At 40.1% G+C, this 27,999-nt stretch overlaps 1 long non-coding RNA gene across 1 annotated transcript; it reads right to left on the bottom strand.

The window, feature by feature from the left end:
- Positions 1 to 1,423: 1,423 nt before the first annotated feature.
- On the bottom strand, positions 1,424 to 7,448 carry LOC136420490 (uncharacterized). Its single transcript, XR_010753223.1, has 2 exons — positions 6,905 to 7,448; positions 1,424 to 2,136 (listed from the first exon to the last, which is right to left on the bottom strand). It is a non-coding gene; the product is annotated as an uncharacterized lncRNA (long non-coding RNA).
- Between the last annotated feature and the right edge of the window lie 20,551 nt (positions 7,449 to 27,999).

The raw sequence follows: 27,999 nt of genomic DNA, 5'->3' as shown, positions 1-27,999 counted from the left end.
ATGTGATGTTGGATTAGAAAGGGTTGTAATCGATAATATTGGGGATAGTTTTTGTCGCCAATGTTGGTTCCCTATATTTTTCCTAGTTTTGGGTTAGGTGTGACCATTTTGACCGGAGGGGTGTTTTTTTGCCACTTATGTTAGGTGTAAGAGATGAATGTTATTAGTGTGGTGGTGTTGTGACCTTGCCGTTGGCACAAATGGACACAAGGCCCACTGTACTAAAGGACGAGCAAGGTCCACTGAGCATCATGTTGTTGTGGTCTTGTCGAAAAGTTAGGGACGACAAGATCCCCAACAGTAGAGGGTTAATAAAGATCAATGTGATGTTGGATTAGAAAGGGTTGTAATCGATAATATTGGGGGTAGTTTTTGTCGCTAATGTTGGTTCCCTATATCCTTGATTTTTCCTAGTTTTGGGTTAGGTGTGACCATTTTGACCGGAGGGGTGGTTTTTGCCACTAATGTTAGGTGTAAAAGATGAATGTTATTAGTGTGGTGGTGTTGTGACCTTGCCGTTGGCACAAATGGACACAAGGCCCACTGTACTAAAGGACGAGCAAGGTCCACTGAGCATCATGTTGTTGTGGTCTTGTCGAAAAGTAAGGGACGACAAGATCCCCAACGATAGAGGGTTAATAAAGATCAATGTGATGTTGGATTAGAAAGGGTTGTAATCGATAATATTGGGAGTGGTTTTTGTCGCTAGTGTTGGTTCCCTATATTTTTCCTAGTTTTGGGTTAGGTGTGACCATTTTGACCGGAGGGGTGGTTTTTGCCACTTATGTTAGGTGTAAAAGATGAATGTTATTAGTGTGGTGGTGTTGTGACCTTGCCGTTGGTACAAATGGACACAAGGCCCGCTGTACTAAAGGACGAGCAAGGTCCACTGAGCATCATGTTGTTGTGGTCTTGTCGATAAGTAAGGGACGACAAGATCCCCAACGATAGAGGGTTAATAAAGAGCAATGTGATGTTGGATTAGAAAGGGTTGTAATCGATAATATTGGGAGTGGTTTTTGTCGCTAGTGTTGGTTCCCTATATTTTTCCTAGTTTTGGGTTAGGTGTGACCATTTTGACCGGAGGGGTGGTTTTTGCCACTTATGTTAGGTGTAAAAGATGAATGTTATTAGTGTGGTGGTGTTGTGACCTTGCCGTTGGCACAAATGGACACAAGGCCCGCTGTACTAAAGGACGAGCAAGGTCCACTGAGCATCATGTTGTTGTGGTATTGTCGAAAAGTAAGGGACGACAAGATCCCCAACGATAGAGGGTTAATATAGATTTGTTATTCAATGTGATGTTGGATTAGAAAGTGTTGGAGTCAGTAATATTTGGCGTGATTGATCGGAGGGATGGTTTTTGTTGCTAATTTTAGTTTACGACCACATCAAGGATAAAGAAATGACACAGAAACAAGAATTCCCGCACACTTAGCAAGGTGCACGCTTACCGTTATAAAACTGACTGATTGTCACTTCATAATGTTGGCTTACTACGATCCTCACTGAAGGTCTCTATTGCTCTTTTGACCTAAACTTCCTTGCCTTTGAAATCTCTTGTCTTTATACTGTCTTACTCTGCTCACACAGCATTGATTACTTTATCTCTTCGCTGCAGTTCACTTAAACAAACGAATACCCGTCAAAGATGTCAAAGAATAACAATCATGGCACATCAATAGCATTAATTTTACAGTAATCGTTCCAAGTTTGGTAAGGAGTTGCACTGTAACTTCTTGGACGTAAGTGACGGAGTGAAATGTTACTGCAGGTTGCAATTGCATACACATTCGTATAGGGTTTCCACCATTCGTACATCCGGTTTGATTTGAGCTGTCGTCAGTAAGTTAAATCACTTCTATTTTCTTTGATATGCATGCAAAATCAGCCACTAAAAGTTGCACACTGAAATAAACAATAGTATGGACAATACGTATTCGTTTAGATCAAATAACGTGGACAACATGTGCACGTCAGTGTGTGAATTCTCTAAATCGTGTCAACTTTTCTCTGGCTGTAACAGCGCAATCATTTGGCTGCACATGGCTCTGATGCTGGTCCGGAATCCCCCCTCCACCGTGGCCTTCCTCCTTCATGTTCTTGGCGACTGTAGAAGTAGATGGTTGATCAGTCCTGTAGAGAATTTGAACATAAATATGGACGGCATTGTATCTTGGGACAAAGGAAATATTTTGATGAACCTTCGTGGTCTGAGAGAGTTGAATAAATTGATGTTAGAATTTCTACGGTTTAAAGAAAATGTTTATCTGATTTTGTACACCCATATGACACACTTACTTACTTACTCTTCCTATAGTATGTATGGCAAGCCGGAGGCATGAAATATAATGATTCGTGTCAAATAGTTTCCTATAGTTGATAGTTGACCTTTCCAACGATGTTGCCACATGAGCAGCTTCAAAAATAGTTTAAACAGAAGTCAAAATCTGATCAACAACAAAAAGCCAGTATAAGCAAATCTCTTTGCCTTCCTTTATTTTCTGGGAGGGATCAGACATCCGTAGCTGGTGCACGGCTTGTATTTATTCCTACCAGTTTCCGCCAAGTTCTGCTGTGATGGAAGAAATATCCAGGAAAGTTGAGCAGGTAGGAGCAGCTGGGAAATATAAAGTATCATCTGACTGACGAATATGATATGCAACATGTAATGTGTCGCTACCAATCATCGTCCGAATGTTTCAAAATGGCATTTATAAAAAATTGGGCGCGGACAGAGCAAAGCCCACTGGCTCTTTATCGAAAAGTACGATTGAAAGGAAACATAACAAGGAAACTTTTATAATAATGTATATAAACATTTAGAACTTGTCCATGAGTGAGTAAGCGAACTGCTTGTAAGGTCACTGCTATTTTGACTTTCCCGTGATAACAGTGACAATATATCCCCAGTAGTTTTTTTTGCTGTCTGAAAGACTGACGGGCAGGGTCACTGCCAGTGACCCACATTCAGCCGCGACTTCAAAGTAAACCGTCAGTTACAGAAACCTGTTACCTAATGATGAAACAGCTGCGTTCCCGTGACGATGCAAATTTGCAGACATAAGGCTCAGGATCCTTAACAAAGCTGACCACAAGGGTTGTGGGAACAGGTACAGGGATATCTCAAAAGTGACATTTCCGTGAACTGTATGATTTGACAACCTGAATTAGAGAAGATATCTGATATCCTACGATGTATCTCTGCATCTGTATTACACACGTGACATCATTTACGGATCAAAAGAGAAATATAGATGATTTGTTCATTTTTCATGAAATGTATATTTTCAGTATGAATTTGGCAAATTAACGTCTAGTTTTGTCATTTTTCGATATCAAGCGATGTTCGTGTTCTGTGACATTGGGAAATGATTGGGTCATACAGCTTGACGACCTGAACTGGAGAAGATATTCGATATCCCACAATGATTCTCTTCATCTGGATTACACATGTGACAATATTTACGGATCAAAAGAGGAATACAGATGATTTGTTCATTTTTAGCATGAATTATGCAATTTTAACGTCAAATTTTGTCATTTTGCGATATCAAGCGATGCTCGTGTTCTCCTTCCTTACACATGTTACACGATTTAAAATCCTATAATGAATGCAGATGATTTATGAACTGTTTTGAATTATTTATGCAAATTGGGTGATACTGATTGACGACCTAAATTTGAAAAGATATTCGATATCCCACGATATTTCTCTTCATCTGGATTTCACATGTGACAATATTTACGGTTCAAAAGGAAACTATAGATGATTTGTCCATCTTTAGTATGAATTATGAAAATTAACGTTTAGTTTTGTAATTTTTTTATATCAGCGATGTTCCTGTTTACTTTCAGTACACAGGGAACACGATCGAAAGTTACATAGTATATGCAGACGATTTATGAACTGTTTTGCATTATCTATGCGAATGAGACATTCATTTGCAAAATTAACATTTAGTTATGCATGTTCTTAATTGACATATCCAAAATATGTGTTGCACAGGTCCTCGGTATGCGTCGTTTGGAAACTTACGTTTTCTTTAAATACCATGTCCCCTAGAGGCCTGGTGTGCCCCAGCTTTTGGACAGAAATAGTCAGGATAAAAAAGAGGTTATCTAAACCAAATAATTGAATACGGACGTGATAATTGCCGGTACAATTATCTGAAGAGTGAGATTTCCATAAACTGAATGAGATTGGGTCATACAGATTGCCGACCTAAACTGGAGAAGATATTCGATATCCCGGGATGTTTCTCTTCATCTGAATTACGCATATGACAACATTTACGGATCAAAAGGGGAATACCGATGATTTTTTAATTTTTAGTATGGATTATGCAAATTAACGTTTGGATTTGTCATTTTTCGATATCAAGCGATGTTCATGTCCTCTCTCCTTACACATGTTACTCGATTTAAAATCCAATAATGAATGCAGATGATTTATGAACTGTTGCATTATTTTCATTTGTAAAATTAACATTTAGTTTTGCATGTTCATGATAGACGTATCTCAAATATGTGTTGTACAGGTGCTGGTATGCGTCGTTTGGAGACGTATGTTTTCTCTAAAAACAATGTCCCCTGGAGGCCTGGTGTGCCCCACTTTTGGACAGAAATAGGATAAAAAAGGGGTTATCTAAGCCAATTAATTGAATACAGACGTGAGTATTGCCGGTACAGTTATATCTGAAAAGTGACATTGCCATAAACTGTATGATATTGGGTCATACAGATTGACCCAAAATATGTGTTGTATCCAAAATGTGTGTTGTAGTACTAGTACTTATACAGGTGTGGGTATGCGTCGTTTTGAGATATTCGATGTCCCACGTTGTTTTTCTCATCTGGATTACACATGTAACAACATTTACGGATCAAAAGAGCACTACAGATGATTTGCCGATCTTAAATATCAATTATGCAAAATAACGTTTCCTTTTGTCATTTTTCGATATCAAGCGATGTTCCTGTTTTCTTTTATTACACTTGTCACACGATTAAATGCCATATAATGTTTGCAAATGATTTTTTTCAACCTTTATGAACTGTTTTGCATTATTTATGCAAATTAGATAATCATTTTTAAAATTAACATTTAGTTTTGCATGTTCTTGATTGAGGTATCCAAAATGTGTGTTGTACAGGTCGTCTAACTTAACACATGGAACATACAAGGATATAAATACAACAATACAAGCTGTAAACATATAGAGTAGACAAACGTGTTATTAAATTAAGCTAGTCCAGTAGTGTCGACTTCTTCTCGCTTCTTTGTACATCTGTAAATGTATGAACAGACAGTATTTCTTATATAAGGATTATCCAAGCGTAATAAAAATATGAATTTGTCTGTTGCATTTAGATGTTCGAAATATGGGAATTTTTCTTTGATAAAGTTAAAAAGTACACTTCTTTCGCTATCGTATAATTTACAATCTAGGACGAAATGTTGCTCATCTTCTACTTGATTTAAATTACAATATTGACAAAGTCTATGTTGTAGAGGCGTGCGGTTGTGCCTTCCTGTTTCGACATGTAATCTGTGGCAGCTAACCCTGAGTTTAGCAGTGGCCACTCTGTGTTTCATGTTGCTAATGGATAAATACTCTTCTTCTTTATACAATGTTTTAAACAGACGGTAAGTTCGGAGTTTGTTGCTATAAGATTTATCTCTGTTATCGTTGTGGATTTCGGATGAGAATGTTTGAGTATAGATGTCTTTTAATCGTTGACTAATTGAGTTGATGATAAGTGACAAATTTGTTCCTAAGGATACTTGTGCACTCCAAACGAAGGCATAACCGCATTCCTCTAGCATGCTACGGACACCGGACGCCCAACATTTTGTGCCATTGGCTTCTAATTGAAGTTGGCATTACAGGGCGTCGGCTTGTAAGCTGTCAGCTGGTACGTTGTGGCGCATCCTAAGAAAGCATTTAATGGCGTTTAGGGAGGCCTCTAAGTGAAGGGGGTACCTCCCTAGTTCTGCCCGCACTGCAAGGTTGCAAGCTGTTCTTGGAAGATTGAGTGCGTATTTGCAAAATTTCAAGTGTATGGACTCGATAGGACAAAACTTTGAGCTTTTAAATGACCCCCATATCTCAGACCCGTATAGTAGAACGGGTTTAACACATGTGTCGAAGAGTTTGTTATTAACTGTTAATGAAGCATCAGCGTTGTCTAGTGATTGTCTGATACTGAACAAAGATTTTAGTCCCTTACTGGATAACTGTTTGTTATTGGCCTTGAACGTACCAGCCGCGCTTACAACTATACCTAAGTAACAGTAAGACATTACAATTTCTATGACATTATCATTGAACATAAAGAAACAATTTTTTGGTAATCGACCTCCTTTAGAGAAGACTATTACTTTGGTCTTTTTTAAATTCACCTTCAGATTCCAGTATAAACAATATTTTTCTAATCTATCCAGACATGATTGCAAGCCTTGTTGGGACTCGGAAAATAATACTAAATCATCCGCGTACAGAAGACATGGAACTTTCATGTTGTGAAGTACAGGAGAATTGCAACAAGCATGATCAAATTCATCTGTTATGTCGCTGATAAATAAATTAAACAAAGTTGGAGACAGATTACAGCCTTGACAAACCCCACAGTTAGTTAAAAAAACGTGTCAGTGAGACCGCGATCGGTTCTGATGCAATTTGTGGTTTTTGAATACATGTTTTTTATGGTCGTTAAGAACTTTCCTCCTATTCCAAGGTTGTTTAATTTGAACAGTAGACCAGCTCGCAAAACGGAGTCGAAAGCTTAAATAAAGCTTGTCCCATGTACCTTACCTGAGCTGCTTAGTTCCTCCCGCGCCTTTGTGGCACATCGGTCTGCCTTTTCCCACCTATCTCGGTTACTTGATTGTATTACGTACTTTCGTTTTCCGCTCACGATCTCTTAACTTCCGCTCTTCAGATGCTGGCTTTGGCCTCTTCTTTCTCACCATGTTGTCATGAGAAGTTAGAAATCTCTATAATCGCTAAAAATGAGTTGTTTTCTGACACAAAAATACTGTTTGTTCTCAGACGTCTAGACACCATCGGTCTGCTCGCTCAGACTGGCGAAAGACCACAAGGCCGGTCATGTAACTTATACCCCCATGGGTGCTTCCATTTTGCCGCTAGAGCCCTGGTTTGCCCCAGTTTTTGGACAGAAATGGTTAGGATAAACAAAAGGGGGTTATCTAAGCTAGCCAATTAATTGAATACAGACGTGAGAATTGCCAGCACAGTTATATCTAAAAAGTGACGTTGCAATAAACTGTATGACATTGGGTCATACAGATATACGACCTGAATTGGAAAAGATATTCGATATACTACGATGTTACTCTTCATCTGGATTACACATGTGACAACATTTACGGATCAAAAGGAGAATATAGATGATTTGTCAATCTTTAGTATGAATTATGTAAATTAACGTTTAGTTTTGTAAAAAAAAATTTATCAGCGATGTTCCTGTTTACTTTTAGTACACAGGTAACACGATTGAAAGTTACATAGTATATGCAGACGATTTATGAACTGTTTTGCATTATTTATGCAAATCAGTCATCAATTTGCAAAATTAATATCAAGTTATGCATGTTCTTAATTGACATATCCAAAATATGTGTTGCACTGGTACTAGCTATAGGTGCCAGTATGCGTCGTTTGGAGAATTACGTTTTCTCTAAAACCCATGTCCCTTAGAGGCCTGGTGTGCCCCAGTTTTGGGACAGAAATAGTCATGAGAATAAACAAAAAAAGGGTTATCTAAGCCAATTGATTGAATTCGGACGACATAATTGCCGGTGCAGTGATGTCTGAGAAGTGAGATTTCAATGAACTGTATAACAATTGATCATGATGATTGGCGGCCTTAATTGGGAAAGATATTCGATGTCCTACGTAGTTTTTTGTCATCTGGACTACACATGTGACAACATTTACGGATCAAAAGAGGAATACAGCTGATTTGTCAATTTTAAGTATAAATTATGCAAATTAATGTCACACGATTGAAAGTCCTACAATGAATGCAGATGATTTATGAACCGTTTTGCATCATTTATGCAAATTAGACATTTATTTGCATAATTTCCTTTTAGTTATGTACAAAGATAAGAATATGTAGCCATAAATTGAACATTGAAGCTGGAAGGTATCGTAAAATTCCCCGTGATCAAAGGTTTTGTCCATTCTGCCCAAATGAGATTGAAGATGAAAGTCACTTTATCATGAATTGTTCAAGATATGAGGATAAACGCTCAAAGCTATTCACCTTTATTTCCGATTGTTCAAATGAATTCAATGCCCTCCGTTCTGTCGACAGATTCAATTACATACTAGGAGGTGATAATCCCTACTGTGTACAGATAGGTATATACATTAAAGAATGTTTAGACATTAGAACAAGCAATGTATAAGTATATGACATGTGATATTTCGATATGTTGCTCTATCCCATATGATTGTGTGTAATCAAACTTATTTGTATGCACCTATTCGTTTGTATGTATGTAATGTAGTAGACCTTACGAAAGTCGATGTGCTTTTGTTGTGTCAATAAAGATCTTCTGTATGTTTTTGATTGACGTTTCCAAAATATGTGTTGTAGTACTTATACAGGTGTGGGTATGCATCGTTTGGAGATATTCGATGTCCCACGTTATTTTTCTCATCTGGATTACACATGTGACAACATTTACGGATCAAAAGAGCACTACAGATGATTTGCCCATCTTGAAAATGAATTATGCAAAATAACGTTTCCTTTTGTAATTTTTTTGATATCAAGCGATGTTCCTCTTTTCTTTATTACACATGTCACACTATAAAATATCCTATAATGTATGCAGATGATTTATGAACTGTTTTGCATTATTAATCGAAATTAGATAATCATTTGTAAAATTAACATTTAGTTTTGCATGTTCTTGATTGACGTATCCAAAATATGTGTTGTACAGGTGCTGGTATGCGTTGTTCGGAGACTTACGTTTTCTCTATATACCATGTATGTCCCCTAGACCTGGAGGCCTGATGTGCCCTAGTTTTGCAACAGAAATAGTTGTGACAATAAACAAAAAGGGGTTATCTAAGTCAGTTAATTGAATGTGGACGAGATAATTGCCGGTACAGTGATATCTGAAAAGTGACATTTCCATGAACTTTATGATATTGGGTCATTCAGATTGCCGACCTAAACTGGAGAAGATAACCGATATCCCAGAATATTTTATGGACAACATTTACGGATCAAAAGAGCAATACAGACGATTTGTTTATTTTAGTACGAATTATGCAAATTAACGTTTACTTTTGTATAAAAAAAACTTGAATGTCTCAATTTGCGTACAGAAATAGTCGTGAGAATAAACATTACGGGGACGGTCACACACACACGTGTACTCATACACACACACACACACTCACACACACACACACACAGGAACGCTGTGCAAAACATAAACCTTCTCTGCGAAATTAATAAAGCGAGTCCCAAGTACCTTACCTGAGCTCCTTAGTTCCTCCCGCGCCTTAGTGGCACATCGGTCTGGCCTTTTCCCACCTATCTCGGTTACTTGATTGTATTACGTACCTTCGTTTTCCGCTCATGATCTCTTAACTTCCGCTCTTCAGATGCTGGCTTTGGCCTCTTCTTTCTCACCATGTTGTCATGAGAAGTTAGAATCTCTATAATCGTTAAAAATGAGTTGTTTTCTGACACAAAAATACTGTTTGTTCTCAGACGTCTAGACACCATCGGTCTGCTCGCTCAGACTGGCGGAAGACCACAAGGCCGGTCATGTAACTTATACCCGCGTGGGTGCTTGCCACGGCCTGTAGGTCAGTGCCTGGAAAAGTCATTAATTGACACCAGACTCTGGGAAACAAAAACCAAGTAGATGTCTGGTACCGGCATTGCAGAAAGTTATACTAGTATTCCCTTTATGGTCCATGCTACAGCTAACACATGTCATATTTGACCTGTAGGTACATTTTGGAAAGTTGAATACATGGAGATATAAATTATTCTAATGAGGACCTCATATGCATTATTTATGTTGAGCTGAAAAGTGATATCCAGTCAAACTTCCCATCACAATTGCACCATCCTAACTTTGTCATACCATTTGTGGTCTATATTGCCTAACAGACCTAACGTTTGGTCAGAACAAGATACAACATTGACGATGCATTAAGGGCAAGGGTAACGGATTAAGAGCTAGGGTGACGGATTAAGGTTATGGTGACGGATTACGGGTAGGCATGATGGATTAAGGGAAAAGGTGACGAATTAGGTTCTCTGGTGACAGATTAACGGCTATGGTGACGGATTAGAGGCTAGGGTGATACAATAATGGCGATGGTGAGGGATTAAAAGCTTTCGTTACAAATTAAGGGTTATTGTGACGGATTAAGAGCAAGAAAAGCTTATCAAGGTCAAGGGCAGTGGATTAATGGCTAGGATGACGGATTACGGTGACGGATTAAGGGAAATGATGACAGATTAAGGAAAAGGGTAACGGGTTAAGGGCTAAGGTGCCGAATGCAGGGTAAGGATGGTGGATTAAGTTAAAGGGTGACGAATTAAGGGATATGCTGACGAATTATGGAATATGGCGAAGGATTAAGGGCTATGGTTACGGATTAGGGCTATGGTTAAGGATTAGGGCTATGGTTACGGATTAGGGCTATGGTGACGGGATAAGGGCAATGCTGAAGGATTAAAGTCTCTCGTGACGGATTAAGTATTATGATGATGAATTAAGTGCAAGAGTGACGGATTAAGGGTTATGGTGACGGATATAGGGTTGTGGGGACGAATTATTGGCTATGGTGACGTATCAACGTTATGGTGACGGATTAAGGGCTAGGGTGACGGATTAAGGGTTATTGTGATGGGATAATGGTAAGGATAACGGATTAAGAGAAAGAGTGACGGAATAGGCTTTCTGGTGATGGATTAAGGGTTATGCTGTCCGATTAAGGGTTATGGCTACGGATTAAGGGTAAGGCTGACGGATTAAGGAAAAGGGTGACGGATTAGGGTCTCTCGTGACGGATTGAGGGAGTTACTGATGGATAAAGGTTTATGGCGACGGATTAAGGTTTATGGTGACGGATTAAGGGCAAGGGTGACGGATTAAGGGCTATGGTGACGGATTAAAGGTTACGGTGACGGATTAAGGGCTATGGTGACGGATTATTTCACTTCACAAACACATTGCAGCGCAAATGACAGCTTCTTCAAAAGCACATGTTTTACTAAAGGTAAAATAATTATCATGCATTTTCTGGAAAACGTTGCCTTTGTACTTAAATCTACGTCTGTATCTAAATGGGTCAATTGGTACAACCCCTCTTAGACTTAACATATTGGCCTCACGTGTGAGCAACTGAGTTTTATAATATTAATACTTTGTATTAATTTTGCGAATTAGGCCCTGTGATTGTTATTTACAGATCTTACACCTGCCATAGATAACATATCTTACATGTGTCAAAGTCCTGCTCTAGAAAATAGCGGGCTTATAGAATTTTCTCCTTATTTATGCTAATCAGCTCCAAATCTGAATAACTTACATTGCATTATGTACATCTTTGTCTAAGCTTCCTGATAAATGATTCATATCATGGAAATCTGTCGTTCCTTTTCTGCAATCCTCTTTGAAAGATTTGAACAAAACACCCCTGCAGTACCTAAGTAAGCTGCTAAGGGGCCGAAAGTTACACCAATTCTTTCTTACATAAAATTCAAACAAAAGTGGAGTGATTATGCAAAAGTCCATTTTTAGTGAAAATATTCTTGACCTAGTCCATTTTAACTGAAGGTACCACCGGAAGAGTTCATTCTGCAAAAATATACCATTTCAGAACAGTCAGTTTTTGCAAGGGGAGGGAGATGACGTGAAATATTCAGGTATTTCAACAATTTCATTACAAATGTTACCTTTCCAGTTATGTTCATCTCTCCCAGATTAGTTACACTAAAACGCAAACCTGTTCATATTTGCTGAAGCAGCTAATATTTATCTCTAGTTTGATTTGATTTTATTTGACTGTAGGAAAGTACAGCCAGGACTACCCAACTAGCCGAAGGCTATTACAAAGGGTTAGCCCTGGGAACAGTATATTCAAAGTTCAATACAAACTTTCACAAAGTGAGCATGCGTCAAACACACACATAGCGGCGGACACAGAACACAAAGTAAAATTACATCGAAGAAACAAAATTAGCAAAAACCATCACAGGACTGAAGCGCATATGGAAAAAAATGCACAAGACTAAGCTAAATATAAATCGTTAACAATGTCAAGCCAAATCTTAGGTTTATATTACATACTAGGTTAGCAGGTTATACAACATGTCATCTAATACTTGTGGTAGGTCAGTCAATTATTAACAGAGTATTTGTTGCCGAGTGATGTACAGAGTTTGTTTTTGAAGGAGCTGACAGTGAGGGATGTGCGGATATTACTGGGAAGAGAGTTCCAGAGTGAGATCGCTCGACTAATGAATGTTCTCTGAGATCTGGTAGTTTTGCACGTTGGAGCGGTATGCCTAAACACCTCACCCGACCTCATCCGACCTCACCCGACCTCTAAAATGCAGTGTAAACGTGGTAGGGACATTATTTGACGTTCTGGATACGTTAAATATGCAATTATGAATGCAAAACAAGCAGCAAACTCTAAGTATTTACCAGTTTTTATAAGTTACTCCGCTCGTTTCCAGGATCATCAGATTTCTGGCCGCCATATTGGATCATGCCACTGTTGGGGTCTACATGGGGAAGTTTCTTATTTATTTTTGTCCGACAGGACGATAAGACGGTGGGTACTAATTACATTTTCATCACAAACCACTAATGGAAACTGTACACAATAACTGTACACAGTATCTGTACACAATAACTGTACACAAAGTGTTTTTCAGCCTCGAATACACGCACGCAGTGTGTATTCATTTGCGCCGGCCGTCTTGACCTCCCGTTACCTATAAAAACTGGTAAATACTTCAAGTTTGCTGCTTGTTTTGCTTTTATAATTGCATATTTAACGTATCCAGAACGTCAAATAATGTCCCTGCCCCGTATACACTGCATTTTAGACTCGGATGAGGTCGGGTGAGGTCGGATGAGGTCGGGTGAGGTGTTTAGGCATACCCCGTTGGAGTAGTCAGGTGTTCACTGTTCCTTAGGGGATAGCGGGAGTTGGTATCAGGCGCACGTGTTTGGGGTGGCAAACTCTGGAGATGTGGAGGGCAGCGTCCATTCAAGAGTCTGTAGAGAGTCACAGTTGTGTGGGAGATTGTTATTGGGTATTGTGTATTGTGAATAAGTTGAAAATCGCGAATCAGCGCTTACCAACCCTCACCCTTCCCATGCCAGTCAACGCCATACATTTATTCATCTGTAAGCATATGTTCAAGCGTGTTATAATGTGCTAAGAGCCTTCAGTTTCTCTATTTTCTAGAGGTGACGACGAAGAGGTCTGACTCGTTCTGAGATCCTATCAAACAGAAACCGAGGGCAAAAGAACAGATGCGCCATCAGAAAACAAAGTCAGACTACTAGAGCCTGCTAAGGAGGCTACAACGCTCCCTTCTCTTTTCATATGTTCAAAATCAAACATGCGTCGAATTTATAGTCTCACTGTTGATCGCGCATGCATTCCTCCGAGTGGGTACCTAAAAGAATTCGGCCTAAAAATGAAATGGCTGCAAAAAAAATGAATTTGATTATCGATATTAAAGAAGGTCACAATCTTCCCCCACTAACCTCTGCTTGGAGAGTATGCGGTATGACGAAACCTGTCCTTTTGTCAATGTCGACCGAACCTTCACCGCACTTTCACCGATCCTTAGTAGATGAAAAATCTCGATAGACCGGCCAGCTCTTTGTTCTGTTAGAGGAGACATCACCTCAGAACACTATCCTGCGCGCTTGTGACAACACCGAAAATTGTCACCTGTAGAACAAAATCTCCGCACCAAGTCGGACTCTCCGCATAGATCCATACGACTGAAACTGACCATCACTGTTTCAAGGTAAGGGTCGCTAGAATGTGCTCATCAGTCAATAGATACGGGAGGGGGGTAAGGTAAACAACCTATAGGTATGTCCATCACGATAGCGACCCACGGTATGGTAGAAATCGCTCGGCTAGAGATCACAACGTGCAACATTCTGCTCCAAGAATTTCAGTTTGATGTTTGAACCACCAGATATATATAACTAGAGGTCAAAAACAATTATAAGCAAGCCCCGTCTTTTTCTGGTCCTTGTACGTGTCACTTTCAAACCAAGAGTTCCACGACCTCATATCTCCATGAACAATTCTATTCATGCATATGACTTATACATTTGCATAAAATATGCTTGGTCATAAACACCTCTATCTAACGTACACATGTTGCAATATTGACAGTCCTATAATTTTGCAATTAGATGAATTATGGTGTTTTTGCATTAATTATGGAAATTAGGGATTTATTTGCATAATTGGCATCTGTTGATCATCCACTTTCCATAAACTACATACATTACATGTATTTGAGTCTGATAATGGAAAACACTGCAAATATAAATTTTCCTCATTACCTAAGCAAATCAAGTCCCAATTAGCATAATTTGCACTTCATTGTTTATATCTCTATCTAAGCTACCTGCATACTAAATATCATGGAAATCCGTTGTTCCTTTGTTCAGTTATTCTCCTTAGAAGATTTTCACAAAAACGCCCCTGCAGAAGAAGCTGCTAGGGGCCCCAAACCTACACCACTTCTTTATTACATCACAAGCTATCTGCCACCCAAAAATCAAGACCACAGCACGTCCAGGTCAAAAGATACAGAAATTGAAGTTCTACTGCAGTACCAAGGTCACATACCAGGGGGCCCAAAATTGACCTTGAACTTCGGCTTCACAACACCTGCCCACATGCGAAATACCATCGTAATCCATCAAGAGGTTCTTGAGTTATGCTGACTACAGTAGTGCGGAAACACAAACAGACAGACAGACAAACAAACAGACAAACAAACACACACACAGATACACCCAAAACTATATCTCCATTTTTCATGGAGATAATGATCATTTCACATACGCCGGTAGGAAACCATACCATCGGGACCTTCCCGGCATCTCTGCGGCGTTGGGAGTGGTACCCGCCGCCCAGACAGATTGACCCACTCGTGGGTAGTTCGCTCCCGCTACGATGGCGGCGAAATTAAAGCTAAGAAGACGAGCTATCAGAACGGCTCAATATAGTACACTATGTACTGAATGTGAGCATTTATCAGTAAACTAACTCTATTCTAAAAGCCAACAACTTGTCTTAATAATTGCATTTTGTTTTCGATTTGGTTCACCAGTACTCGAAGACGGATATAAAGGCTTATCAACACGTCTTCAGCAAGCGACTTGAAGTTTTGAAAAAGGAAGATAAAGTCGACTTCAAAAACAAAAGGCCTGGGACAAAGTTGGCAAAGTACGTACCATCCAACTATTCTTTTGGAATAAAAAGTTGCCATAAAAACAGTGCAAGTCATCGTAGTCATTTAAATTTCGGTGGCCGTCAAACTTTAAATATTTCTTATAATTTATATGATTTTTCGAAGCCAAGGACGTCATGTAAGTCAAGAGGTGCCTCACGTCAAGGTTTAGCTAGTCTTAAATGTTTAACACACCTATTGAAGTTTTCAGAACGTGATACCGACTACTAGGTGCATAAATGTGAAAATTATGTGAATTTTTGGCAAAATTTGAAGAAAATGTGATAAAATGTGATATAATGTTTAAAATTTTGAGGTCCAACAGCATCACATTTTTTCACATAAGCTGACAGATAATTACATAAAATAACATTCAGGTCACATTTCTGAAGAGCAACACTAAAATGTGAAAAAATGTTATTTGAGTCACATTATTTCACATTCACCCTGAAAGGTCAAGAAAAATCACATTTTCAAATGTGAGAATATGTTATCTAAATGTGAAGTTTGCTGTTAACGCATTATGTGAAGTTATGTGACTACCAGTGCATTTTTCCCCCGCCTATATTTATGTGATTTTATGTGAAACGTGCTCTCGGTGAAAATGTGAAGTAATGTTATATCAAATCACATTTTATGAAATGTGACTTCATGTGAAAGTTATGTGAAACGCGGTCTGCTGCAAAATGTTAAAAGATGTGAAAAAAGCTAGTAAGTGGAGAAATGTGAAACTTATGTGATGTTCAAAAAAAGCGAAATGTGAAAAAATGTGATATGCGAATCAAATTAAATTCACATTTTTTACATGTGAAATTAATGTGAATAGCCTTACACAAGATTTGAAGACATTTGAATTAACAGAATATGTAAAAGTTACGTGTTGTGATTTTTCCCGACGTTTATATGTGACGTCTATACTGTATTTAAATACACACTTCCGCTACCACAAGGCGCTCCACGTTTACACTTGAAGTCTTTCTTTCAAAGCATGGTAATTCACCATCATTGAACGGTAACATTGTAAGCGAGCTGGAAGGTGGCTTTTTTCCCCATCACTTTTCTTCATTGATTAAGCTAAACATTTTTGAGATATGCTCGCAAAATATGCGTTGCAAACGATATAAGTTATTATAACCAACGCTTTGCGCTGTGACTTGACTATCATTTAGCATTCAGACAACAATTAATAGAAGGTGTGAAAAACTCCTCCTCTCCCCACGCGTGCCACTGTTTAGTTGTTTATTAACTAGTTTACACGTGAAAGCACCTAATGTCACGCCCCATTCACACTTTGACAGCAACGCCCAGCCCGTCGACTTCATGTGAGAGTCAAGACGTTCCTGATCTTTTTGAAACTCGTCGGCCCAGTTTATATAGGTAGTCTGTACAAAATATTTTTGTGAGCGCTATGGCCGACATTAAGTAGATGTTTCAAACTCTGACAGTTGTTTGGAAAACCGAATTAATGAGTCACCAAGTCCCCCGACGGACAAAAAATGAACGACCTTGTCAAACAGTCCCATTACTGACCCATTGTTAGGGGATCGTTGTCTGCACCAATGGATACCAAGCTCATCCTTCTTAATTTACCTTGTTCTGATGCACTTTAATGTAAACAAAGAATTCCTAGACTGTTACTGAAATCGCTCAGTGAAGATAATGCAAACGACTTGTATCTAGATTTGAAGAAAATGTTTGCTCAAAGAGCTGAAGGTGACAGTAACGTGAAAACATTGCACAACCACGCCGACACCAGACCCCCCCCCCCCCGAATCATAGCCTGGAGTCCAGCTATCTTAGCTTTCAAGTGAGTCCGTTACCCAAGCTCCGCTGCCGCCTTTTTGATAGCCTATACCAGGCTCCGCTGATCGCTGGGAAAATAGTAGTAAAAAGGGTAAAATAAAGTGAATGGTATGCCAAGGGTAGTCCTTGGCTGGTAGCAGACTAAATCTAAAAAGGCTGGAGTCCATATTCTCCAAGCAGAGGCTTCGATCGAGAGGGGTAGTTTTGTCCAGGATTTTAACGTCTAAAAATCTAAAAGTCACTTTGAGATTACCGCCCGGCGGCATCAAACAATAGCAAAGGGCGCCTTCCCGCCGTCGGGGACATTTTCATGATAAGTATCCGTAGCCATCGGGGAAAAGATATTGTATAAAGTAGTTTTCTGTTTAGCACCCTTGCGCAAAATGTAACCCGGCGAGCTACAATTACAAAGCAGAAGCGAGGCTTTTTCCCCTATGAAATGCAAAATTGGGCAAATAGATAAGTGGCGTCAAATAAAGTGAATGGTATGCCAAGGGCAGTCCTTCTTGCCTCCTTGTTCTTGGCAAGTAGCTAAAAAGCTAAAAAGTCTGGAGTCCATATAATTCTACAAGCAGAGGCTTCGATCAAGAGGGGTAGTTTTGTCCGGGATTTTTAACGTCCCTCTCCGGACAAAACTACCCCTCTCGATCAAAGCCTCTGCTTGGAGAATATGGACTCCATGCATGCTACCGGAATCGTAGGCCGTACCCCGTAACGCGGCCCCTCAGCGCATTCCCATATCGGTAGGCAAAGGTATTATCGTGCTTCCGAGCGAAACCCGAACTGATGCCGAAGGTACGAGCGGCGGGTTCGGCGAAGCCGAACAGCGAGCCCCGAAAGTTAGAGGTACTTAAGCGCAAAGGACGACAGGAGAAACCGTCGAGAGCATGTTAGCGAAAACATGTAGTTGATGTACCGCGGCGGGTCTTCAACATAAATACCAAAGCCTATAGCCCGTTGTTCAAGCAGCTATATTTTTGAGAATATTCTTACTCGGTTGAAACAATGCTTTAAATCAATTCACCCTCACTAATCTTGTAACCAACAAAACAGGCAGTGCGATGGGTTCCTTTTCATCTCATATTTTATTCAAATGCATTAGGTTTCTGAAGAAAACATGATTACGATCGACTACAAATGCAAGGATCGCACTAGTGTATTTTCCCAATTTGCAAGCACACAATAGAAACTCTTTGTTGTACGCTGACATTCATTTATTTTGTAAAATTTCCAATTTCTGTTCCTTGTACATATGCGGCTTTATTGTATTGCAGCTATTGTTTCAAATAGTTTGGGTGCACGCCCTGATACACATTTACTAAATCGTCTCGTATTGAAAAGTTGATGATTCCATGTTGTTTTCTGATTTAAGGGACACTGTAGGAAGTGAGAAAAACTTGTTGTAACGTTACAAGATATCTATGATTAAAGTATGATATCAAATAAGCATTGGACGACTTGTAACGCGTTTTATAATTTGCATCCGGGCAGAAATATGTACAGCGCAGATTTCATACACATCATGCCAAACGTCTGTCGGGCAGTCTTGTATTGGGAAAATTAGAAGTTCCGTGTTGTTTTCTAAATCTGAGAACCATCGACACCCCTAAATCATGTTATAATATGACAGGATAGGCAGCATCCTAGTATTTCGTTTTGGCTAACGAGTAACTATGCGAAAGGGGCTGATTTCCGGAAAAATTCGGAGTTGATATATTCCAAGACATGCTTGATATTTGGAATGTGTCCGGACAAGATGTCTGATATTTACCATATCCTGGAATATCCTGAGTCCGGACATGTTTTGTTGCGAATCCGGACGAATAAGACTTTCCTATATTTCAAGATACGCGCCATTGACGTTTTTGCTTCCGAATACATAACACGCTTCATATTCTGAACATATCCAAGGTAATTATATTCCAGGAATAAATTTGGGACATATTAGGAGTTGACACGTAGCATGATATGCCTCATATCTGGACCATTTTCGGACGACATTCGATATTTACTATATCCGCAAATATCATGATTCAGAAATTGTTCCGAAGCATATCCGGACGGGTAAAAGCTTCCTGTTTTTGCCGAATACGTGCCATTGGCGTTTCTTGTTCCGTACTCATGTTCAATTCACGACACAGATACAAGAGCTAGAGAGCTAGAGATATACCAAGAATCAGTGACAGTGTTCGGACATATTTGGAGTAACATGACATGCCACATATTCTGACCGTTTCCGGGCAAGGTTTTGAGGGTTCATTTCTGTTGCGTGTCCGGACAAATAAGACGTCATTTTTTTTCAAGATACGCGTCATTGGCAATTCTTGCTGTGATACGGTTCATATATTGTATGTCGGTTTCATTGCAATAGACCCCTTTCCAAATACCGCGGCCATTTTGAATCTAGCGCGAGCGCGCATAATTCGAGCGCGGGAAAAGTAAACAAACGGTAAGCGGTAAAGCTTTGCAATGGCGTCCCCAATAGAAAGCAGTGTTGAGTCATCTTCTGCGGCGAGATGTTCTCCTCTTCGGTGAAATCCATCGATATATTTGCATGGCACAAGTAGATAATATTGTTGTGGACACTTGGACTCGATATCGGCTAGTAAAATTGTGAATTTCGGCTACTTTTCCACAGTTCCTGCCGGGCTGTTGAGCGCGCGCTACAGTGATAGAATGCTAATATGTCTACACCGCGTGCTTGTAGTTTCCCTAATAATGCTAGCTAGAGTCGAGAAAAAATCCCACAAAACATATACTCTTCGGGCGGTGACCCTTGTAGCTACGTTGAGATCAAGGATTATGTCGCCCTTGAGATGATATATTTTGGAAATAAATTTAGACAAATTAGGAGTTGACACGATATCATATGAAGCACATACTCCATCGAAATACTATAGATCTATACTAGTGATAGCGGTGCATTATAAGAAAGTTACATATCCGGAAATATCATGCTCAAAATTCACTCAAAATACTCCATGGACGCGTTGCAGTATGGGAAAGCTCCATATACGGACAATATCATGCTCCAAATTTACTCATAATACTCCATGGAAGCGTTGCAGCATGGGAAAGTCCCATTTTCGGACAAAAACAGGAGGCATTCATGGTCAGAATATGCAATATGCAGTATTACTGTTCGCCGTACAGTGGCGCTGCAACTTTATCATGGTGGCAGCATTCTAGGCAATTTGATGATCCTGTCACCAAGGAGTATCAGGAAGCCAAATTCAACCGAGAGTAAAATGCATACAGTAGTAGTAAGTAAACGTAAGCCTTTATTTTTTTCTTGGAAGGCCCTGTCGGCCAGTACATATACATAATATTATACAGGTGGTGCAGTTTGGGAAAGTCAGGTCATTGGAACCAGATTTTTTTTTAGAAAGGATCGGAGCTGAGGCACATAATATATGTGTGTTGGAACATAATATCTGTGTGTTATTTTTGTGCGGATGTAAAGAGTGAGGTGTTGTCAGTGAAACGTCAACCGTGCGACAGTTTGACCTGATGGGACCGTACCACGCGTGTTTGGAGCAGTCAAAGCCCGACAAACAACGGTCTATACCACGCCACCACGATGTTTGCGAATGTGTACAACTTGCAAGGTTTGATCTGGTAAGGACACAACGGATTTGTTTACAAAAAAAAAAGCTTTTATCGCATGTAACCTGACCCCGTTAGCTCAGCTGCATCTTTCATGTTGCGTCATATCTTGCATCTTTCATCCTAAAAGCGCTGACGGGAGATTCCCCCGAAACCTTACTACCTTCAAACAAATGACATGGATCATCATTAATAATCTACCCCCATTCCAACGAATGATGTTTAGGGCTGCATGTTTGGGAGTCGTCAACACACATAAAATGCATTTAGCGGCGCGGGCATACAAGCTGAATCAAAAGCCGGGCTCAGGTACTACTGGGCGGGGCCGGGAAACTCCCCAGAACCGCTGAGATCTATGTACACCGGTGGGCTGACTGCTTTGGGCCGCCGAATGAACTCGCCAATGGCCCGATGCCAGTCTGACCAGCACAAGCCAAGACATCTTACATGATTACGTTCAAAGTTATTGTATATTAAGGGTAAGACTAGCCTGTCAATAGCCTCTGTCTTTTAGTTATGCAAAACAAGCCTAACATATACGTGGAGGACAGGGTAGCTGACACTACAGTGGATACTTAGCAGGCAATTTGAGGCTGTAGTGTTCCCGGGAACGAGCGTTTCGCGATCTTCCACCAGCCATATGGAAGTGGCTACTGACAGGATGATCCTGTCAGCAGTAGAAAAATCTGCACTGCTGACAGGATGATCCTGTCAGCTGTAACAGATAGAATAGACGACATAATGTATCTTATACAAAGGTTCCTCAGTAGCTAGGCAGTAAATAAGCTATATTTATGACTAAGACACGTGACCAGGCCGTATTCGCAAGCTCATCTGAATAGATTAGCGTTGACCAATAGCGAGGCTAGCTATTGAGAGCAGATAGCTCGTTAGCATAAGCCCGCCGATTTGAACTCAGAAGCTGTCCTGTGACGCTGTGACTTAGGTTAGTGATCACACGTAGATTTGCTCTCTGTATTTAGTTCGTAAAAATACTAGATGGCTGTAGAATATCCCACATTTCCATCTGTAACTCAACCTTCCGTAATCGTAACGCTCTAGATTATTGTGTATCCTCCTGTAGGCCTTAGTAGACTTGGCTTGTATAGTACAGCATATAACACAGAAATTATAAACGCGTGTTAGCTTGTTTTCGGCCCGTTTCTTTGCGTAGCTAGTTAACTTTTCCAGGCTGTTTTTGTGCCGTATGAGTGTTGTTGCTTTTCCTGTACTACCAAATCTTTGTCCTGCTGTTTTGCCCGCAGTTTTCTGCATATTTTCCGTTTTCCAGCTGTGGTACTAGTATAGCGTGGGGTTCGCGTCCGTTTTTTCACACCGCATAATTGATTGGACCTCGCCGACATCGCGGTCGACGATCCGTCTCCGTCCCCTAGTGTCCCACTGTGCGCCTTTCGGGCCATTGTTTTTTGAAGAAGACCGCTCTCTCGGACGCCTTGACTTGCAAATTGAATATACCATTGTTGTCAATTTTCTGTGCCCCACTCCATATTCTTTCATTATCGTTAGCTCAAAATCTCGTTTGTGTTTTAGACCTATTCTGTTTTGGACTGTTTTGGCTCCTCGTTTTGTAGTTCCCATTTCTGTTCGGCTTTTTATTTTTGTACAATTATGGCGGCCGCCAAAACCAAGGAGACTTAAAAATTATTTTTAACCTCCTTGCCAAAACTAATGCCCCGGAGATTGATTTCCGTAATTTTGATAATGATAGAGGCTGCATTGTCCTTCTAGCCTGTACCAGGCTCCGTCCTATCGTTGGGAAAATAGTAGAAATCAGCCGAGGTACTCCGCTATACAGGGTAGGTCCGCTAAACAGTAAAGTTCCATTTCGATGGAACTCTATTTCTTTTAATTAGAATGGTAAAGTAATATGTATCTTGGTTTCTTTGCACTAGAGGATCAATAGACCAATTTTAATGACACAAACATTCCGTCATGGGGGGGGGGGGGGGGTAAACACAAAATTCCAGGACATCGTGCACCTATGATGAAATTGATTTGTGTCGTTCAAAATCGTTTATTGCAGTGTAGCCCTGTCCAGGTGCCCGCCATGCTTAATAATAAGATTTTTTCCTGTACCCACTCTGCTGTTCAAGCCCCGAGTTCGGGTGGCAGGGGACGTCTTGGACAGAGAAGAATATGACTACCTGATTCATGAAGTCATCCGGACATCTTTACATGGCCGATGAAGTCAGCGATGAGGATGGCAAATCATCGGTGTGGGTCCAGCCACCCGCCTGGCGGGCGGACAAGTTAACGGACATAACGCGAAGGTTCCAGGCGGTCCTAGACCAGAATAGAAGAGACAAGCGCCTGCCCTTCTCCAACAAAGAGAGAAAGCAAGGGGAGGAGTTTGCAGACAGATGTCCACCATCCAGCAAGGCTGCACAGCCATACCTCAAGGCTGTGGCCTTCCAGGAAGAGGAAGGCGCGGAGGGAGAGGAAGGCGCGGAGGGAGAGGAACGCGCAGAGGGAGAGGAAGACACGGAGGAAGAGGAAGACAGCGACTGAAGCTAGGAGTTGTGATGATGAATGATGACTGGTTTATACAACTTATAAAACACACCACATGGTAGCCCTAAGGCTGAATTGGTAGGCTTGTTGACAACAATAAAAGAAGCAGATACTTCATCATCAAAACGTCACATTCCACTATTTACTATCGCGGCTTAGCATGTTGACCATATAGTACGTAGATATGACTTTTTGTATATCTCACAGTGTAGGCTTTAAAAGTTTGTTGTAGTCGGTTTTTACTATCGCTGCTTAGCAAGTTGACCATATAGTACGTAGATAAGACTTTTTGTATGTCTCACAGTGTTGGCATTAAATGTTTGTTGTAGTCGGTTACTCGAGCGAGTCTTTCTGCCGGAGATCATCTCACGTCCCTGAAGGTCGGGGATCTCAGTAGAGAGTGTGCAAAGTTTCTGCATAGTTCCTCACGTCTTTGTGATAGTGGTGTTAGTGAGAGTTCTCCAATACAACTTGCATTTGATGATACTTCTGTTTTGCACTCGTGTATTGATTTGCCTATGTCTTTGGTGTGGTACTTCTGTTATACTTAGTTCGTGCAGTATATTATTCTATGTGTAAAGAGTTAGGAATTCAAAACGTATTATAATGTATGAGGATTATTTTCTCTCCCAAATAGTCCGAAAATGTAACGCCTACTAGTATGTAACGTTTCTGAAAGAAGTAGTGTTACGGTCCGATTCTTGGTTCCGAATATCCTCAGTTATATGTAAACCTTCCGGAGCGTAACAGCTCCGAACGCGCGGTCAGAAGCTATGGCATATTCCGAACGTATTTTGTCTTAAATGACTCCGAAACTGGAAGTCCGAATATTATGAGGAGTATTGTGGTCCCGTTCTTGACTACGGAAATCATCCGAAAATCGTGTTTTTGTCCGGATTTATCCTAAAGCATTACCAATTCGGACGTATATGTACGGAAATCTCCATCTCTCGGACATTCTCGGGAATCCAGATATGAGAAGAAGCGTTACGATCCGATTCTTTGTTCGAATATCCTTAGTATATGTAACCTTTCCGGAGCGTAACAGCTCCGAACGCGGTCCGAAAATATGTCATAGTCGGAACGTGTTTTGTCTCAAATGACTCCAAAAATGTCCCATTACTGGAAATCCGGATATGAGAAATAGTATTATGTTCCCATTTTGGACTTCGAATATTTTCAGCGTTTGCAACCTTTCCGGATGGTGGTAACTCCGAACGGGCTCCGAAAATATGACGTATTCGGAACGTGTTTTGATCATTTGAGTCCGAAAATATTCCATTACTGGAAATCCGGATATGAGAAATAGTATTATGTTCCCATTCTGGACTCGAATATTATCCAAACACGTAAGGGCGTATCGTCCGGATATTGCCCGAATATGTCCTAAAACGTTCCCAGTCCGGACATATACAAACGTTGAAATGTCCGGAAATAACCCCCTTTCACACAGTGCATGAATGTTCCTAGGCTTTATCAGAGTAACATGTGAATCTCATACTTCCAGGTGAAGGCTAAAGAGTTGATAGGCCAGGCGTTGGGGTACATTGCTGACCTGGTGTCTGGCATGTCTAACTACCTAACGTACGCAGAACAGAGGAGTCAGATCTTCCCTAGTGTTCCGTGGGGGATTGGAAAACAAGGCTTCTGAATTGAAAGTTAAACAGCGCAGTTAAAAGAGAATGGATGCACCCGGTGACACACTGTTGTAAATCGTCTCGCATTGAAAAGTTGATAATTTCGTGTTGTTCTCTGGTGTAAGGAACACTGTAGGAAGTGAGAAAGATTTGCTGGAACGTCACAAGATATTTAGGATTCTAGTATGAGATCATAGCTTGCGGTTGAATTGTATAGCGTTTTACAGTTTACATCCGGGCAGAGATATATCGGCGCTTACTCATACACCTTATAAAAAATGTCTGTCGGGCGGTCTTTTAGTTCCGTGTTGTTTTCTAAACCTGAGAACCTTTTAAAACGCTAGAAACATATACTGTATCATGGCAAGATATACAGCATCCTAGTTATTCATCTTGAGTAACTGGTGCTTTTGTAGGATTAAAAAAAGGCTTCTAGATAGAAGATTGAAAAAAAGTTTGGATGCATGCGCTGACATACTATTGTAAATCGTCTCGTATTGAAACGTTGATAATTCCGTGTTGTTTTTTGGCGTTAGGGACAATGTAGGAAGTGATAAAGTCTTGTTGTAACGTTACATGATATCCAAGATTCTAGTATGGTATAATGTAAGCTACAGAAGGGGAGAAAGGTATACAGCGCTGATCTCATACCTGCCATGTCAAACGTCTGTTGGGTAGTCTTGTATTGGAAATTGAAAGTTCCGTGTTGTTTTCTAAACTTGAGAACCTTGTAGACAGGTAGAAATATAAATTATACCAAGACGTACAGCATCCTAGTTATTCATTTTGAGTAACGGGTGTCTATATAGGATTTAAAAAAAAGGCTTCTAGATAGAAAAATTGACAGCACAGTTAAAAGAGTTAGGGTGCACGCACTGACAGACTATTGTAAATCGTCTCGTATTAAAAAGTTGATAATTCCTTGTTGTTTCCTGGTGATAGGGACACTATTGGAAGTGATGAAATCTTGTTGTAGCGTTACATGATATCAAGGATTCTAGTATAAGAGCAAAGCCTGCGGTTGACTTGTAGAGCGCTTTACAATTTACATCCGCGCAGAAATATGTACAGAACTGATTACAAACACGTTATGAAACAGGTCTGTCGGGCTTTTTTTTAATGGAAAATTGAAAGTTCCGTGTTGTTTTCTAAACCTGAGAACCTTGTAGACAGGTAGAAATATAAATTGCACAATGGCAAGACATACAGCATCCTAGTTATTCATTTTGAGTAACGGGTGTCTTTATAGGATTTAAAAAAAAGGCTTTTAGATAAAAGATTGACAGCACAGTTAGAAGAATTTGAGTGCACGCACTGACAGACTATTGTAAATCGTCTCGTATGGAAACTTGATAATTCCGTGTTGTTTTTTTGGCGTTAGGGACAATGTAGGAAGTGATAAAGTCTTGTTGTAACGTCACATGATATCCAGGATTCTAGTAATGGTATTATGTAAGCTGCAGACCACTTGTAGAACGTCTACAAATTACATCAGGGGAGAAAGGTATACAGCGCTGATCTCATCCCTGTCATGTCAAACTTCTGTTGGGTAGTCTTGTATTGGAAATTGAAAGTTCCGTGTTGTTTTCTAAACTTGAGAACCTTGTAGACAGGTAGAAATATAAATTGTACCATGGCAAGACATACAGCATCCTAGTTATTCATTTTGAGTAACGGGTGTCTTTATAGGATAAAAAAAAGGCTTCTAGATAGAAGATTCACAGCACAGTTACAAATGTTTGAGTGCACGCACTGACAGAGTATTGTAAATCGTCTCGTATTGAAATGTTAATAATTCCGTGTTGTTTTCTGGTGATAGGGACACTATTGGAAGTAGTAAAATCTTGTTGTAACGTTACATGATATCCAGGATTCCAGTATAAGAGCAAAGCCTGCGTTTGACTTGTAGAGCGCTTTACAATTTACATCCGCGCAGAAATATGTACAGCACTGATTACAAACACGTTATGAAACAGGTCTGTCGGGCTTTTTTTTAATGGAAAATTGAAAGTTCCGTGTTGTTTTCTTAACTTGAGAACCTTGTAGACAGGTAGAAATATAAATTGTACCATGGCAAGACATACAGCATCCTAGCTATTCATTTTGAAAAGTTGATAATTCCGTGTTGTTTTCTGGTGTTAGGGACACTGTAGGAAGCGGTGAAATCTTGTTGTAACGTTACATGATATCCAGGATTCTACTTTAAGAGCATTAAGCCTGTGGTTGACTTGTAGAGCGTTTTTTAATTTACATCCGCGCAAAAATATGTACAGCGCTGCTTGCATACACGTTACCGGTATGAAAAAGTTCTGTCGGGCGGTCTTTTAACGGCAAAATTAATAGTTCCGTGTTAATTTCTACACCGGAGAACCTCCAACACCCCTGAAAATCCATATTCAAATGTAACATGATATACACCATTCTAGTAAACACATTATGAATAACGGATATTTTGTGGAGGATTTGAAAAAAAGACTTCTAAATAGAAAGTTACACAGAGCGGTTAAAGAGTTTGGATGCACTCGCAGACAAACTATTGTTAATCGTCTCGTATTGAAACGTTGATAATTCCGGTAGAGACTAGTTTTTGGCTACAACAGTTTGCGACAGGGCCAGTAGGATGCCTTCGTGGCGATTTTGAGTGGACACGATGTGTTTGTTTTTACGTTAGAGTTAGACTTCCGACATGCAGGGCCCGTTAAAACATTTTGTTTTCAGGCCATACCGTCCTTCCTCAACTCACCCGACTCTCTTGTCTATCAATTTCATTGCCTTAAAAATTGGCATCTCTTGCATCAAAATGCACCCAAAAGACAAGTTTGGCTATCAAAATGCAACAAAGCAAAATGTTTATTTCCCGCTCGATCGCTGCAGATTGACCGCACAGTAACGCAAATATCGC

The sequence above is a fragment of the Branchiostoma lanceolatum genome, chromosome 1 (genome assembly GCF_035083965.1).
Source record: "Branchiostoma lanceolatum isolate klBraLanc5 chromosome 1, klBraLanc5.hap2, whole genome shotgun sequence".
NCBI classification, from domain to species: domain Eukaryota; kingdom Metazoa; phylum Chordata; class Leptocardii; order Amphioxiformes; family Branchiostomatidae; genus Branchiostoma; species Branchiostoma lanceolatum.
Note: the sequence above shows the minus strand (reverse complement) of the source record. Positions and strands in the feature narration are given on the sequence as shown.